The sequence below is a fragment of the Adiantum capillus-veneris genome, chromosome 10 (assembly GCF_014529385.1).
Source record: "Adiantum capillus-veneris isolate H3 chromosome 10, ASM1452938v2, whole genome shotgun sequence".
NCBI classification, from domain to species: domain Eukaryota; kingdom Viridiplantae; phylum Streptophyta; class Polypodiopsida; order Polypodiales; family Pteridaceae; genus Adiantum; species Adiantum capillus-veneris.
In genome coordinates, this window is record NC_140940.1 from 113,678,198 (window position 1) to 113,691,182 (window position 12,985).

Here is a 12,985-nt window from a genome sequence, read left to right on the forward strand (position 1 = left end):
GAAGTCTACATTGATACAAAGTAACATGACATTGGTCAACGTGTTTAGAATTTCCAAGTGGTGAATTTGAAAATCCCTTTGTTATGAGATGTATAAAATTAGGAAGACATAACATAGGGGTAATTGAATACCTAAATTTATTATCCTCACGAAAGTGTTTCTAAAAATAAATCATGTGCACCAAGTGGTGTCTCACATGGTGTTCTAGAATGTAAAACATGGGATCTTAAAACTTCTTGATTTACCTCATAATTCTCCCTTTAATTTGAGGTTAACATCAATGTTTCTTCTATTTTAATAATTAGCAATATTATCAAAAAATCCAATTAAAATCTTGAATTCTCAAAACATAGGTACATCTCTATATAAAAAAATTTGTTAGCTTAATAATCCTCTGTTATCGAGCTCGAGCTCACAATCCTATGAACATAATAAAGAGAGACATAAAAACTCTATGAACTCTAATTGGAAGGTAGACCTTGAAGTGAACTCTATGTGTCGCGTGTGGGTGCAACGTTAAGCTTTAAGAATATGGAAGGGCATCAACTTAAACCAGGCACATGTGATTGTGCATGTCATATCTTCGCAAGGTAGACCTTGAAATGAACTCTTTGTGTGTGTGTGTGTGTACACATGTGCGCACACGCACGCAAGCTTAAGAGAAAGGCATGAGCTTAAAACACCCACATGTGATTGTGCATATGTCATGTAAAGAGTTTCGTCCAAAGTGAGCAAAGCCCGTGCGCTATTATACTGCGCTTTATTTTCAAGAGAGAAAGTGGTGGCTTATAATAGTAAAGCAAGCACATGCAAAATATTGGTTGGTTGGAAGAGGCTTGTGAAATGAGTGCATCAGAGGTGAGGTGAGTCACACTCTTATTCCTAAACGCCGCGCCGGGTCCAATCGTTGTGTGTGTGTGTGTGTGTGTGTGTGTGTGGAGGGAGAGAGAGAGAGAGAGCGGAGAGGGGGGGGGATGGCCCTGGTAAGTGAGTACAAAAACGGCTTTTGTGTGCTTGTGGGCGCAACATGTAACATGGAGAGAGAGAGAGAGAGAGAGAGAGAGATGCCGATTGCCACCTGTGGGAGAAGCAGGAAATACTCAAGCTGATTAAGAGCACTAGCTTGTGGAATTACCCCGTTGAAAAAGAGCACGCTGTAGACCAAGACTAGCACTATGAGACCGCTACTCGCCATATAAAAGCACAAGTTATAAGCTCATCTATTCGCGCAGTTTTTCCTCATCCTCTCACCATTACAGTGCTTTCACAAACAAGTACCTTAGTATTTCCTTCAGACATGGACAAAGCTGGTAGCAACACCAATATAGTCCTTGCAGATAGTAGCAGTGAGAAAAACGGCAAGCCAAGATTGAGCAACCGACCATATCATAATGCCCAACATCAACATAGCCCACCTCCTCCAAAACGGCACCCGTATATGCCCGGACACCCAAGGGGCCACATCACACGCAACCTCCTCTTCCCTTGTGCTTCTGTTAAATTCATCCCCAAGTAATCCTGTTTCCATGTTCTTGTATACATGATGTATAACCAGCGCTATATTTTGTTCATATGTATAGATTACTCATAAAATCACACGGTAATTCATGCTTCACCTGATCTATTACCTTCTTCTGAATTAAAATTCATAGATGCATCAAGTTCATAATTCCTTGCAAGTAGTAGCATTGAGCAAAACGGGAAGCGAAGACTGAGCAACCAGCCATATCACAATGCCCAACCTCCTCCACAAGGGCACCCCTACATGCCCGGGCACCCAAGGGGCCAAATCACACGCAGACTCCTCTTCTCTTGTGCTTCTGTTAAATGCATCCCCGATTAATCCCGTTCCCAAGTTCTTGTAAACATGAGCACTACATTTAATTCATGTATAGATTACTTATCGAATCACAGAGGGTGGACCCTTCCTGCTTCAGCTGATCTATTACCTTCTTCTGAATTAAAATTCATAGATGCATCAAGGTTATAACAAAATCATATACTTGCACAAAGATAATACATCTCCCCTTTCCCTCGAAAACTTGCAAATGGTGCTCTTGCCATTTAGACTGTAGCACTTCCAAATGACAATTGCTGGATGCTACTAATTGTCCTTTTTGCTTTTGACAAACTTCATATTTGGTGTCATTGGTCATAAAGAGGAACAAGCAACTTTGTCACATGTTCAAACCTTGTGCAGGGCTCCCAATGATTTGGTTAATCAATTTACGATTTATTAATCTCGTTGTCCAATAACCGTTGGGGTGGGAGGTGCCACACATGCAAGCACCCCGAAGTATATATAAGCCTTTTCAAATGCCAACACTCTGAATCACTTAGTAATTTTCTCACCCTAATATTTTGGATCCGCAAGTGTAACTTGAGTAAGGTTTTGGCTTAAGTGGGTCTCAACTGTAACTTATGACATAATCACCTCTGCTTAACTATGCCCCAAATATACTCTTTTTCTCCACATGTTGAACATTGACATTTCCTTTATAAATTCAACATCCATTCTATATACTAGATGCCCAGACCACCATCCTGCTGACTGGTCTGTCCCACTCTGTTGCCAACTGTTTGAAGACTTATTGCACTACCTTTGCTAGCCCCATATCACAATCAATGCACCTTGATCCATGCACAAGTTTGCCTGAGCAATGTTACACATGACACTTTTTTCCCAAGAGCCCCTCACTTTGAGCATTCCAATCTAGGAAATTTTCCAATTCAATGTACATCTTTTCATGACGTCATTCCCCAGAATACCGTCAATACCCCTAAAATCTCATGGAGAAATTAGTGATTTTATCCAGTCTAGGCAACCTGTGACACAAGGGAGTGAAGTACCTCCCCTATTGTGTAGCATTTCAGAACAAAAGCTTTTCAATGATTGTGCTCTAAGAACCACGATTTGCATCGATACTGATCAACTTGTGCTTATGTATGCATCTTCTCATGTCGTTGGCTGAATGTTTGCTTTCAAGGTTGTAAGCATATGCGACCACATTATGAGAGAAACCACTCACTTTGCATCCAAAGAAAACAACCAACACCATTTTTGCTTTACCCATGTTGCTTGCTACCATCTTTCCAAAGCCTTCGCTAACAATCTCCCAATGTATTGATTCACTCATGTTAGCATCTTGCATAACACTACATACCTTCAGGGCATATGTGATTACATTTGGAGCCATTGGATTCATAGAAAACACCATACAGCTTCCTGCCATACCCATTTTGGGCATAACCAAAGGTGACATGGTAGACAGTTAGTATCAAGAACTTGTGCTTTCAAAAGTATGCAGAAGACTCAACATACATGCAATCGATGCATACCCGAGTACTACGCAGGCCCCTTGACTCAAAATCTCATGATGAAATCGTCTTCCCACATGGACGTCTTGCATGATGCCACATACCTTCGAAATGCAAGAATAAATGGTTACATTTGAAAAGAAGGCCTGGCTCCATATGCCCATGTTGGGCATAGCTTGTAGTTAAGTGTGGCAGTCCAAGAGAAGATATCCCTTCAGAATGCAAGCATATGTGATCACATTTCCAGAGAAGCCCATGCTTTAAATTCACTTAAAACAGCCCTAAGATTCCTAGCACTTCTTCTGTTAGGCAGATCTTGAGCAATGCAGCCCAAGATACGACATTGCGCAGTGAAAGCCTTGTTTCCACGTTTGCTGAAGAGAGCCAAGAGCTATCGGCCAGTTGAACGCACCAATCAAGAAGCGCAGACCAAGCGAAGAATTCCGGACCAGAAGCTCTTCAAGATCAGGTTGTGCTTAGGCCCGTCTCTGTGGCATTGACATGAGCTCCGATCTTCATGATCGGATTTAGAGAGAAAGCCCTACCATACGCAATTGACTCCTTGAGTCTTTGCGTGTGTCACTTAGAGCTAAGTCACACCATGGGCTGGCAGGGTTAGTACTTACTAAATAACACCAAGTCCATGTTTTTCTCCTTAAATATTTAAGCTTTGGTTTAACCCCACTAGCACTTTCAAAATGGAAGGGTTTAAGCTATCTTTTAGGAAGGGAGACGTTCTCCTCTTTTGTAGGCCTCTCCTCTCCATTCAAATCCCTGCGATGTTTCCCTTGCAACTAGGTGTTCCCTTTTTTTCCCATTTCAAATTTGGGTGCGACCTTGTGGGATGAAATTTCTATCTTGCCCCCACTAGCACAGGGTGCGATCCGGCTCTTATAAATGAGGGACATCTTTCACCCCACCATTTTCTAACCCACGACTTCCCCCAACAAGACGTGTGTTCTAACCACTACGCCCACTTGCAATAAACAAAATGCTAAGAATTTGGGTGCGGACAGTTTGTATATTTAAAGCAATTTTGTTGATTTTGATATTTCCTCGATCGAACGGCACACAATTTACGCACACCTTGATTTTTGCCTCCACCCTTTATCCTATTTGAATATGTCCATGCAGTGTAGTGTTGAGGAAAGCCCATTTTTATAATTCGTTGGAAAAAGGACCACTACCTTGTTTGATAGAGCTTGCAATCAATACAACCCAAGACACACATTATGCAATTAAAGCCATGGTGCCATGTTTAGTGAAGCTCAAAGCTCTAGTTCTCAACTAGGTGGTACAAATTTTGATATTGTGTTTATTAGAAAGTATCTAACGAGATACTCTATGGAAAGGGGAAGCCAAGGAAAAGGCACGGTTGCGTGCATGTGGCATGGAGCAGCTTGGGTCGTATACGAGAAAGGACATGTGGGCGTCAGTGTGTCGAGGTGCCAGGAGGGGAGGGGATGGAAAATGGCGGGTGAGGGAGAGGACACAATGCATGATAGCTCTTGAAACATATACCAATGATGACTAAGGGGAGATGCAAATGTTGTACGTAGCTAGGAAGGCGTCGGGCCTCTCATTGTGAGAGTTTGTGGTTGAAAAGATGAAAACAAAGAACAAAAACTTTAGTTCATCTATAGAAGCTTCACTCATTCACAAGGCCAAAAAAAAAAAATCAAAACTCTTGTGTGTGTGATGATTTCATGTAGCCTCAACCCTAATTACACAGTTGCAATATGTTTGCTTGCTCTGTGGGAAACCCTATCTTCGTCCTTCAATTCTTCATCAAGGTGATTTCGTGGAAGCTTGGGCACTTACATAGACACGTCCACACACCTTGTGAACATACAAATCCCTAATTTAAACCCTCACGCACTCAGATACAAGGTAGGATTTGTGCAGGACTAGCACAACATAAGAGAACCCTCTGTATCCCTTCTCACAGGGGCTAAAAGTGCTGATATTCACCAAAAGCACCGGGGGAAAATGCTTAAAGTTATGGAAACATCCCCCGTGAAGAAACTCCATCTTCACTTTCATCTGGACCAATTCCATGTCCTCAGTGGCTACTACTCCAAGCACAAGATGTAATGTAGTCATCTTGACCATTGAAGAACAAATTTCATTGAAATCCATGCCTTTCTTCTTCTTGAAACCCTTAGTAACCAATTTAGCCTTGTACTGAGGCTTGGGATCCTCCGTCATGTACTTCTTCTTGTAAAACCATTTGCAAGACAAGGCTTGTTTATCCTCTAGAAAATCTATCAGCTCTTAAGTTTCATTAGCCACAATCAAGTTGTACTCAAATTGCCCCACTTCACCCTTTCTTCCATTTCAATAGCCTCTTGGTAGCAGTTAGGCTCTCCACAGTTAGTGACTAGTAGATAGTCTAATCCCGACCAAAATCGCTCAAGGGCATGAGATGTATGTGTAGATATCCTCATAGCCTAGATGCTAGACTCTGCTCTCTATGAGGAATCACTAACCATATCTTATTCTTTGGTTATATGGAAAGAATAAGTAACGATGAGTTTTCTCATCGAGAGCTCCGTACCGCACTCGCACTTGCATGCATGCGCTCTCGTGCACACTCACAAGTGGTCTTAGAGTAGGTGATGGGTGCCACAACTTGTGTACCAGCATCAGCATGAGTTAAGGTGTCATAATAATCAATATCTAATACTCCTAAATGATTTTCTCATATTAAACTGATCATTGTGCCAGGGGAGAAAAAGCTAGAATATTGGTTAAGCTAGCAGACCGGCCACAGTAAGGATCCAAAGGAGGGAAAATAGGGATCCAAAGGGGGGGCCATCTGCAAAAGAGCCATGTGCAACAATGGGCTAAAAAGACCCTAAGGTTCATCCCATTAAGACTTCCAAAATGCTAAGGTTCCAAAATTCAAAGGTTGTGTCCAAAGGTCAACCCTAGGGGAATTGGATGCTTTGTGTGTGTCCAAAAAAGTCTTTGCACATCCCTACATAGGAGGGGGCGAGCCTTGCATGTAGGGGATGAGAGAGAAAGCCACACACACACACACACACACAAGCTCCCTTTACACAAAGGGAATGAGGGACACATGTCAGCTCCCTAGGCCAAATGCCCACAAGGTGTACCTAATTCCTATTGGATGGCCTTGGAGGTGGACCAATGAGAATTAGGCTAGAGTAAATCTAGTTTAATTAATTTAAAAACACTTAATAAAAGAACCAATGAGAATTAAGTCCTCTAGAAGACTATTGGACAGTCTCCCAAGTGGTCCAATGAGCCAATGGCTTGCCTGATTCCTATTGGCCAGGAGGCAAAGGGGTCCAATGAGAGCTTAGATGAATTATTAAATTACCTTAAGCTCTCACAAAAGGGGAAAGGGGGACACATGTCAGAAGGCTATCACTTATGCTACCTATTTGTCATTGGCTAGCTCTAGGGAGGTCCAATGGGAGGACAGCAAGAGCAAATAGCAAGGGGGCTCGCCCAAGAGAGAGAGGGGGCTGGTTTTTGCAAGGCATTATCACACACACACTCACACAATCTCATGTGTGAAGTAAAGAAGACTCTCTCTCCTTCTCAAGCTTTAATGAAAAGCTTACCACCTACTCCAAGCTTGTGAGAAGGGAGGCCTACACCAACAACTCTTGGCTTTGTGATGCAAATCCAACCAAGAGCCAAGCTTGAATGCATGCTCATCTCCTCTACCATGCTAATTACTAAGCTAAGCTATGCTAATATGAGTGATTATGTGAGGAGATGTACATCTTTCTCGTAAGATACTCCTTCTTCCTCTCAATCTACTCTCATACCCTGCTAGCTCTCACCATCTTCGAAGGTGTGTGAAGTCTTGGTCTGAGACCGTGGATAATTGATGTTGTGTTTGCTAAGTGTTTTGCTTAGTACATGAAGCTTTCATCTTCATTAATTGCACTAGCTAGTCTTGAAGGAACACAAAGAATTGTATTGTACAATGTCTCTCTTGATGGGAGAAACCATAATACAAAGCCTTTTGGAGGGGGGACCGGCTCCATGCAAATCCGGTCCTCAATTGTTGTCAATAGCTTAATTTCTCTCTCTTTTGAAAGTATTGTTCATGCTATCTAACTAGGTGTTATGCTTTTTGTTGCTCTCTCCACCCAAGCACTCTTGTAATTCTCATTAGGAATCTATTCTAATGAAATGCCCACTATGTTCATGCTAATTTCCGCTACACACAAGTTTTTAGGCCATTAAATGTTACATTGGTATCAGAACACAAGGTTTCTCTTTTCTTGCTCAAGAAGGGAGGTCCTCAAGCTAGCTATAAATGGTTGGTATTATTAATTGCCTGTGAGTAAGTAGAATAGGGATTTTTCAGCCTTGCAGTGCACCTACCTTCGTGCATTTAACGGGGCATCACCGTCGAGAGCTATGGTCTTAATAGTGGAGTCCTACGGGGCTTACCTACGGCTTAACCACTATTGAGCTATTAGAAGCTTGACAGGAGCCGGTGCTGTTTTGGTGTTGAAAGACCCTCTCTTCTATTCCTTGCAATTAATGGTATTCGAGCCACGGGTACAGTAGCTTGAGTGCTTTTCCTAAAGGGGTAAAGAGGAGTAGCAACTAGGGCTTGAAGTGCCAAAGTACACCTAAAAAGTTTACATCTAAAAGTTGTTAGAATGGCTGACAATAGTAAAGAGAGTGAAATTAATGTTGATAACTTTGATTTTTCTAATGAGCAAGCTACTAATGATGCTCCGATGCTTGTTAACTATCTTGTTTCTAGGCTTCAACAAGCCATGGGCAATCCATCTCTCCAAAGTGAAGTGCAACGGCAGCTCCGTGATCATGGGATTCTCCAAGCTCATCACCATGACGAGAGAACACCTAGGAAGCCTCCTTGTGAGACTTCCAAAAGAGGTCTCTCTCCGATTCGGGAAGAAGAAGAGAATCCATACGAAGGGCTCAAGAATTTACTTCTTGATGATGTATCTCCTTTGCAAAGGAGAACTCAAGAGCCTCCACCGAAGGAGCGAGAAAGAAGTGAGTCTCCCGCCACCTCGGCAGAGATGGCTCCACGAAGACAGCGGGCTAAATGCTCTCCATCACCACCAAAGCGGAGAAGACCATCACACTCTTCTCCACACCATAATTCAAAGAGGGATGATAAAAAGCAAGAGAAGAAAAAGGCGAGAAAGAGGAAACCCTCTTCTCCATCTTCTTCATCCTCTTCCTCTTATGAAAGTGATGGTGAAGACGACGAAGATCAAGACAAGAAAAAGGCGAGAAAGAGGTCACCCTCTTCTCCACCTTCTTCAAATTCTTCACCTTCTGAAGGAAGTGATGGTGCAACCTTTGAACCATCAAAAAGAAGAGGCCATAGGAAATCCTATGCTGCATGGAAGAGGTCGTCCAAGTTGAAGAAATTCAAAGAGGGAGGGAAGAGCATCTCTTTTCTTACCTATGATGGAACCTTTGGTGCCACAGACGAAGTCTTGGCCTTTATCTAACAGTTTGATGCAGCGTTTGGAGATGAGGGCTTCACGGAGTCCTCTAAGCTACGCCATGTAGCTATGCACTTTCAAAAGTCCGCCAGGCAATGGTGGTCTAGCCTACGAGCCAACGGTGAAGCTCCACGAACATGGAAAGCTTTAAGAGCTTCCATTATGAAGCAGTTTTTGGCCACCGATGCCAAAGACAAAGTACTCACCGAATGGCAAAGCTTAAAGCTCTCTCCCTATGAATCCATCCACAAATATGTAGACAAGTTTTGGGACCTACAACTCAAAGCCACTGTCTTCAAAAAGTTGGACTTTGGAGAGCAAAAGCAACAATTTTGTGCGGGCTAACCGAAGAAATGGCGGAGTATGTCAACTCCCAAAGGCCACGTACCATATCGGCGGTAATATACCATACTATGGTGGCCTCTCGAATCAATTTCCAAACGGGGGCTAAAAGAAATAATAAGCCCACGGAAAAAAAAGGGTTCCAACGAGCCTAAGGGGAAGGACAATGTCCAAACGTCTCCTAAGGGAAACTCCAACAAAGATAAAGAGAAGGGAGTTTACAAAGGTAAAAACAAACTCTCTCCTGAAGAGCTTGAGCGTTATCGCAAAAATAACCGGTGTTTCAAGTGCGGCGAACAAGGGCATGCGTACCGCGCTTGTCCCCAAAAGAATAACTTCCAAGATCCTCCTAGAGCTACCTTGGTTGAAATCCAAGAGGAGGAGACTCACCAAACTCACCACAAAGGATCTCCTCTATGCCATGCTTGGGGAAAGGTAAGAGAACATGATGCTTTTATTCTCTTTGATCCTGGTTCTACTCACAATTTTATATCTATAGAGTTGGCCACCAAGCTAGGCATACAAGCCTACGAGATGGGAGATGTCCTACCCGCAAACAGTGCCTTCAAGGGGCAAGAAGCTTCAGTCACTCCCTTAATCGGGAAATTGAGGCTTCATGTCCAAGGATATGTGGACAAAGAGGACTTCTTTATCTCTCCTCTCAAGCATGAGGATGTAATCCTAGGGGCACCATGGTTTGATTGCTTGGCTGCCAATGTTAAATTCCCTGAAAGGAGAATCTCCTTTAAGTTTAAGGAAAAAGACATGTATATAGATGCTAAGGAAATGGGTAACACTATTCCCATTGTACATACACCAGCTTTCAACAAGTCAATAAAGAGCTCTATTTCCGTGTACATGATTTTTGTTAAAGATTTTCAAAATGAACCTAATGCTTTAGCAAAAGAAAATAAAAGCAACCAAAAGGAATTAGAGTTATCCAATTTTCTCAAGGGGTTTCAAGATGTTTTTATTGACGACATCCCTTGTGAGCTACCTCCTAAAGGAGGTAATGATGACCATGCAATTGAACTTCTTCCAGGAAGTTCACCGCCTGACAAACCTCCTTATAGAGTTTCTCAAGCTCAACAAGAGGAGATTATGCGGCAAGTGCATGAGTTAGTTGAGAAGGGCATGGTTAGGCCTAGCTCATCTCCATTTTGCTCACCTGTGCTATTAGTGCAAAAGAAAGACGGCACATATCATATGTGTGTTGACTATAGAGCACTAAATAGGATCACTATCAAGAATAGGTTTCCCGTTCCACGGGTAGAAGACCTATTTGATAAGCTACAAGAATCGACCTACTTCAGTAGGATTGACCTAAAAAGTGGCTATCATCAAATAAGGATAGTTGATCAAGATATTGTAAAGACCGCATTTCTCACCACATTTGGTCTTTATGAATACATTGTCATGCCTTTTGTCTTGACCAATGCACCAGGCACATTCAGCCGCTTGATGGAGAAGCTGTTCAGGCCTCATCGAGCCTTCACTGGAGTGTTCTTTGATGATATTATCATCTACTCTAATTCATTAGACGAACACAAGCAACACCTCCAGGTAATATTTCAAGTTTTAAGAGAGAATAAACTTTATGTTAATCGAATTTTTCTTGCAAGAGATTCAGTATTTAGGTCACATTATCTCTCAAGATGGCATCCAAATGGATCCATCCAAGTTAGAGGTAATAAAAGGATGGCCTAAACCAAGGAATCTTCATGAACTAAGAAGCTTTATAGGTATGTGTGCATACTATAGACGCTTCATAGAAAAGTTCTCACAAATTGCAAGACCATTACATGACCTAACAAAGAAAAGCATTAGGTACACATGGTCTTCTAAGGAGAACAATGCTTTTGAAAATCTCAAAGAAAAGCTTATCTCTCAACCTGTGCTTACACTACCGGATCTCTCAAAACCATTTGAGGTCCAATGAGATGCTTGTGGTGATTGCCTTGGAGCTGTTTTGCTCCAAGAAGGTCACGCCATAGGCTATGAGAGTCGAAGGCTCGACCCTGTTGAGCAAGCTCTAGGCATATATGAAAAGGAACTCCTTGCAGTTCTACATGCCTTAGACTCATGGAAGCACTATTTATTGGGGACTCCTTTTATTCTACAAACGGATCACCAAAGTCTTAAGTACTTCATGACACAGACCAAGCTCTCGGACAAACAAATGAGGTGGGCAAATTTCCTTTCGCAATTTCATTTTCATGTTGCTCACATTGCTGGCAAGCATAATCAAGTAGCTGACGCACTCTCAAGACGGCCGAGAGTGAATGCGGTTTCTATAGAAACTCACAATGATCTATCTTCAATGATAGATGAGTATGCTATTGATCCCAATTTTAGAGATGTGATTTCAGCCCTTGCATTAGGGAAGAAAGAAGATCCATTTACTTTACAAGATGGTTATCTTCTCTATGGCAATAGACTATGTGTTACTAACTCACTACGTGAGAAAGTAATGTATGAATCTCATGCTCCACCTTATGCGGGGCATAGAGGGATTCAGTCTACCTTAAAGGGAGTTGAAACATATTTCTATTGGCCTACCATGAAAGTGAACATACAAGAGTATGTTTCTAAATGTGTGGTATGCCAAAAGACAAAATTTGATAGAGGGAAGCAACGTGGATTGCTTCAACCCTTGACAATCCCTAATTCACCATGGGAGAGCATATCCATGGATTTTATCTTTGGATTGCCTAAGTCTATCCATGGGAATACGAGAATATGGACGATAGTAGACAGGTTCAGTAAACAAGCTCAATTTATACCTGTCAAAAAGACTATCAAAGCCCATCAAATGGCAACCCTCTTCATTTCACAAATTTTCAAGTACCATGGCTTGCCAACGTCCATAGTATCGGATAGAGATCCTAAAATGACCAGTAATTTCTGGAAGGGTCTCTTTGAGAATTTAGGGACAAGGCTAAACTTCTCTTCGGCCTATCATCCACAAACGGATGGCCAAAATGAAATAGCTAACCTAACCATTCTCGATCTACTAAAAGCCTAGGTAACGGAGGTAGATCAAAGATCCCAATGGGAGAAGTACTTACCCTTAGTGAAGTATGCTTACAATAACACTGTACATACTTCCACGGGAAAAGCACCTTTCGAGGTAATTGAGGGGAGATCAAAAAGTCCCTTGCTACTAAAGGTACATGGGAAGATCTTCGTTGCAGATGAGTATAGCCGAGACCTACAAGAATCTTTTCAAAAGATTAAGGATGGTATCTCTATCTCACAGCAAAGGCAAAAGTGATGAAGCGGGATCTGCAAAGGAGAAGCTATGGGCAAGGAGAAAGAGCACACAGACACACGTATGGAAGGGGGTGAGCCAAATATTAAGGCCCCCAATTATAATGTACACATATATTGAAGAGTGGCTCAAGTGTACTATACACTTGGGTTAGTAGCAGTTAGATGGGCGGCCAGACATGGCCAGCATAAACCCAACAATCTCCCACTTGATGGCCAATGTGAGAGTCCAAAAGAGAGAATGAATGAGTAAGTCTCTATCTTACCCAATGCCCATTAACTCACGACAATGTTGAAATTGATGGTTGGAGAGACTCTTGGTGAGTGCATCCGCTATGTTTTCTGATGTAGGAATTTTCACTAAGTCAAGGCTTTTGTTTGCCAGGCATTCACGACTGAAGTGATAACGCACATCAATGTGTTCTGTTCTGGAATGAAACACTAGATTTTTAGCCAAGGCAATAGCACTTTGACTATCATAGTGAAGAACTGGTAAGCACTGCTTCAATCCAAGATCCTGTACTAGGCGAGCAAGCCAAATAGCTTCTTGCATGCTTCACTCAATGCAACATACTCTG

General features: G+C 42.2%; 1 long non-coding RNA gene across 1 annotated transcript; it reads right to left on the minus strand.

Annotated features, from left to right (window-relative positions):
* Positions 1-1,106: 1,106 nt before the first annotated feature.
* Positions 1,107-3,923, minus strand: LOC147449474 (uncharacterized). Its single transcript, XR_015189437.1, has 2 exons — positions 3,340-3,923; positions 1,107-3,226 (listed from the first exon to the last, which is right to left on the minus strand). It is a non-coding gene; the product is annotated as an uncharacterized LOC147449474 (long non-coding RNA).
* Between the last annotated feature and the right edge of the window lie 9,062 nt (positions 3,924-12,985).